The following is a 5,565-nucleotide window of genomic DNA, read 5'->3' on the forward strand; positions in this document are numbered from 1 at the left end:
AATATGTGTATCTTCTACTTCTGCAGTTGCCATATTGGCTATCTAGCATGTTTTATTAATGTACGGAGTTGTTTTTATCATGCTGGTCTATGACTGGAATAAAGATTTGAATTGGAGGTCAGATGTGATGTTAGGTTTGATATGAACTACAAGCACAAGGAATTTGGGCTTCGTGGAGCTTTGGCTGTGTGAAAACCTCTCTAACCAATGATCAATTGATAGAGGGAGCCACTTTGAAGTATTTGCACAGAGGGGAATGCTAATAAAGATGGAGCAATTCCCCATCTGCAGAGAAAGCACTTTGTATTCAAAGTGCTTCTCCAAGTGCTTTGCATGCCAACTGCTTCCTTTGGAAAGGAAAAAAAAATGCTCCTTTCCCCTAAGCTTTCCAAGTCCCTAGTGCAATAATTTCCAAGGGCTTGCAAAGCCCCTTTGCTTCTGAAGCCCTGACAATCAGCTGATTTGGGTATAACTGGGAAACACGGGAGGGAGGGGTGGTCTTTGGCAGCATTGGTGATTGGTGGGGCTTTCAAATCCCTTTCTCCCAAGCCTTGCTTTTACCTGCCTCTCATGTGATGTCATATATAACAGCAGGTACAGGACAGTTGGGTGTCGTATAGTTAAAATGGCCTCTTGGGCCAAATGAGGATGCCTGGCATGCAATATTAGGCTCACAGACCAGAGATTCCCTGAGGTGTAAAATTTGGAAGACATTGTGGTATTTAAGTTAATTGAAGCTAACCTATTCCCTTGTCCTCCCTGGGATTTAAGCGTCATCCCCTTCTTTAGATGTTGATTTCTGCTGGGTTTTGAGATTTCTGATGCCTGTTTCAGATATACAATATTTATTATTTATGTATTTATTAGATTTATATGTGTAATAGAATAAAAGATAGTAGCATTCCTTGATAATGCAGTCATTGGCTGATGAACATGCAGAGGCCAACTCACCATTTGTTCTTCGTCTCTTGATGAGCATGATAATGAAGAATATTTGTTTTTCAATGTCTGTGTCCAAAACACTTCTCTTTGCCAGTCTTCCTCGGAATGGCAACATTTCATAGACCAATCCTGCATATCCAACACACAACAAATTCCAACCAAATGAACAAATGTGGTGAGTGACTCACTGACCAATTACATTGGTGTAGTCTCAAGGGATATAATGAGTCTACACTAGTAAATGACCAGTGAATCACCTGAATAATGTTCCTTTTGTTGGCATGATTAAAAATCTATTACCTACTACGGTATTAATCACTGTCATTTCAGAACTGCACATCATTAACTTCAACTTTGGGTTATTACCTACTTTATAATGAAGGCAACATTTTTGTTATATATTTGTGTAATGCTTAGCACAACTGAGGAATTTATCCTTCTATTGAAGTCTGAGAGCATTAGCAGAATAAATACAGATTAACATCTATCTTTTCACTGAGATACTCCAATGCAACAAAATAATTTTTACATTTATATACACAATAGGTAATCTTGTGACTTTCTTAGACTCTCAAGCTTCAGTTTAAAAAAAACAAACAGAAAAAGAAATTGTTTACGCTAACCCATTTTCCTATGAACATATCCATATGAACAAATTGTGGAAGATGGGATCACATCCATCGGCTTCATCCCCCATTGTGATCCTTGGTTTGGGACCAAGTTACTAACACCTACCTATCCCATCCTTTTCAAAAATGCTATCCTTCAGATGTCTTTGACTACAATTTCCATCAGTCACAGCCAGCATTGTCAATGGTCAGGGATGATTGGGATTCAAAACAACACCTGGAAGACATTGAGACAAGGAAAATGGGTCTCTGCTGATTATGCCAAGGTTGCAGGTTTGATGCCAGTATTGGGCAGCTGCATATATAGGTTGGACTAAATGATTCTCAGGGTCCCTTCCAACTCTATGGTTCTATGAATTTTATGAACCCCATGCAATGCAGGAATCTCAACAAAGAATCATAGAATTATATTCCCAATTTATTCGCAATGCAAACGATAGTGGAGATGAAGGACAACCTTGTCTTGTACCTTTATATGAATTAAGGAGATTTGAAGATATCCTGTTGATACATATCTTTGCTTTTGTGCTGAACACATTACCTGTACCTTTGTTTTAAATCTTTTCCCCAAAATGGTAAGCTTTAACATCTCAACCCAAAATGGCCATTCAATATTGTCAAAAGCTTTTGCTGTGTCCATAACACCACCACCACCACCACCACCACCACCACCGGGTATTGCTTGCTTATAGAAATGCAATCTACAATACGTACAATCTTCTGTATGCTGTCTTTTATTTTCCTCTGCCTAATAAACACTGATTAGTCTGAATTTAGGGATGCGGGTGGCGCTGTGGGTAAAACCTCAGTGCCTAGGGCTTGCCGATCGCATGGTCGGTGGTTTGAATCCCCGCGGTGGAGTGAGCTCCCGTCTTTCGGTCCCAGCTCCTGCCCACCTAGGAGTTCGAAAGCACCCTTAAGTGCAAGTAGATAAATAGATACCGCTTAATAGCGGGAAGCTAAATGGCATTTCCGTGTGCTGCGCTGGTGCTGGCTCGCCAGAGCAGCTTCGTCACACTGGCCACGTGACCCGGAAGTGTCTCCGGACAGCGCTGGCCCCCGGCCTCTTAAGTGAGATGGGCGCACAACCCTAGAGTCGGACACGACTGGCCCGTAAGGGCAGGGGTACCTTTACTTTACCTAGTCTGAATTTATATCTTTGCTAATAAAATAATAATAATAATTCTAGATTAGTAGGTATTAAAATACCAATCAAGAGAACAAAATACAATAAAGTACACTAAAAATGTGAATATACAGTCGTACCTTGGTTTTCGAACAGCCTTGTTCTCAAATGTTTTGGCTCCCAAACCATTGAAACCCGGAAGTGAGTGTTCTGGTTTTCGAACATTCTCTTGAAAGCTGAATGTCTGATGGGGCTTCCGAAGTTCTTCCTTTTTCCAATCTTAAATTTTATACTTAGTAAATTAATTAATGTGGAGGTATCATATGCCTCTATGACTGCTCACGTTATTTTAACTGTGCCCTGATCACTTTGGCCCATGCTACATATACTAGAGAGAATGCAAGAAAATATGTTTTGTGCCTTTTCAGAGAGGAAAAGGTCTAGGCAGAAAGCTTTTAGCCTTGAGAATTTGCTCCTATCTCAAGGGCAGAGGAAAAGAATGAGCTGGTGGCAGTGGTACCTAATGGCAGAAGATGTGAGCTACTTCTGTTCCCAAGCTTGGAATGAGTGAGTTCTTGGGCTGTTTGTCATGCTCTACTTTAGCCTTTCCCAACCCAACATTTTGGAGAGCTGGGGAGTGGACTTCAACTCCCATCAGACCAACCACCAATGGTCAGGGATTATGGAAGTTGTCACCCAAAATACCTGGAGAGAACTTCATTGGGGAAAGTTGTACTCTGACTATCAGCAGCTCTCAGAGTTCTTGGCAGTTGAAGCTTACTTCAACACTAGTGATGGGATATTGTCCTCCACTGGACCTGAAGACAGCAGACTAGCTTAAGCATGTATATGCCAGGCATACACAGTTTTGACCTGCAAGCCCTCACCATTACTTCCACCCTACAACATCTGCTGTCTGAAGCAGCTGCCTCCTTGTGTCTAGGGGCTGGTCCTAACACCCGCCTTTGCATTTTCTTGCTACATTTACTCAGCTTGTCTGAGGTGCATGAAACAAACCTGTTGGAAGTAAACAATTAATTCATGCCATGGTTGTTCTTATACATCTTCCAAAATGACTCACTTTATTTGGCCCCGTATTCTGTTGTTTATTCACATGTTTTGTGATGGTTTCATTTATTGACAATTCCTTGATGGAATAATGTTCCGTTAAGCCTGCAAATACTCACATTTCTTTGCAAAATCAAGTCCATTTCTCAGAATAACATTGTTCTGACTTTTCTGTCTTGTTATGACACAAATAATTAAGTCTAAATTTGCATGATCTCAGTCCACTCTATTGCCTTGTTTCACTGCCAGCGATAATCTCACCCTGATTACAGTCTTTTGGTTGCAAAGAATTGTGCTGTGAGCTTGATTAAGATCTCAAGTTCATGTTTACACATTCTTTTCTCTTTGCTTTAATAGCAGAAACAATGTGTGATAAGAACTGGGCTATTGTCAAATGCAGAAATAAGTTAAGAATGATGAAGACACTGTGGGTTGAAATTCTTTTATGGCAACTTCACTGGCACAAAGTATTACTGGGTGTTAACTAAACATGTGCTTGGTGAAGTGTGAGAACTAGAATGGAGGCAGCCTTTGGTGCTATGCTACTGCAGCCCACACTGAAGATTGCAGGGTTATTGATTAATACAGATTTTGTATTCAACTTTCGACACTGCAACCTGGTATGTTCAGTGGAATGAATTCTGTTATGCTCTGCCAAGGCTTTCAGTCCACAGAAAGCCCCTTCCAAGCTAGTCAAGTTAGGCCAGGCAATGTCAAGCCAAGTCCAGGCTAAGGCTAAGGCAGGCTTCCTCAAACTTGGCCCTCCATATGTTTTTGGCCTACAACTCCCATGATCCCTAGCTAGCAGGACCAGTGGTCAGGGATGATGGGAACTGTAGTCTCAAAAACATCTAGAGCACTGAGTTTGAGGAAGCCTGGGCTAAGGCTAAGGCAAAGGCAGATCAGGTAAAGTCAAGGCACATTCATGCACAATTAAGGAAGGTTCACACAAGGCAGTTCTCTCTAAGTAGAGCAGGACCCCGGATAGCTCCCAGTTGGCCCTGCAGGATCTTTCTCTCAGCAGGGAGCTGGAGTTTATATTCTAGGACAGTATAATATAGACATATTAGTCACCATTCTAATCAACATTTCTAGACAGAATGTCCACTGTATCCTTTACAGACCTATATCAGCATGCTGGTTTTAATGTACTTTTTGTGAATCTTATTTAGCACTATCCTTAAAAACTTGATATCTAGTTCATTTCTTAGTTTGATCAGCTTGAGTGAGTTGTGATCCACAATTGTTTGAAAAAGGTTCAAATTCCACTGAGTTGTAAATCTTAGTAGGTGCTCTTAGATAAACAGTGAAAGACGGCAACCTGTTATTTGGAAGTTCTTGGGAAAATGTTTGAATAAGGTAAAAAAAAATACATTAACCTTGTGACGGAGTGCTACTTGGATTATTGATATATAACCCTAATGGTAGCATAACCATATTATCATCCATAGATGCTTAAAGACTGCCTTAAACTTGTGCTAATGGTAGATCTACATGGTTACTATGCTATGGTTACTGTGGTAAACCATTTTCTATAGAAAGGGCCACTGGGCATCCCTATAATCATGTGTTACAGCCCTCAAAACCCTCACAACAGAAAAGAAATGGCTTCTATTGAAAAATATTGTGTGATAATGAACACTCCCTATGCGGTATTTGATCTGTGGTGGCTGTTTCACATGTGCAGTGCATCACTTGATGGGTGAAGTCAATCAAAGATAGATGATGAAGAAGAAGAGTTTGGATTTGATATCCCGTCTTTCACTCCCTTTAAGGAGTCTCAAAGTGGCTAACATTCTC

General features: G+C 40.7%; 1 long non-coding RNA gene across 1 annotated transcript; it reads right to left on the minus strand.

The window, feature by feature from the left end:
* Positions 1 to 951: 951 nt before the first annotated feature.
* On the minus strand, positions 952 to 2,879 carry LOC310713687. The gene is made up of 3 exons (XR_014529407.1): positions 2,838 to 2,879; positions 1,678 to 1,788; positions 952 to 1,071 (listed from the first exon to the last, which is right to left on the minus strand). It is a non-coding gene; the product is annotated as an uncharacterized lncRNA (long non-coding RNA).
* Positions 2,880 to 5,565: the final 2,686 nt, after the last annotated feature.

Source organism: Podarcis liolepis (assembly GCF_965112155.1).
Source record: "Podarcis liolepis genome assembly, chromosome: 8".
Lineage (NCBI taxonomy): Eukaryota > Metazoa > Chordata > Lepidosauria > Squamata > Lacertidae > Podarcis > Podarcis liolepis.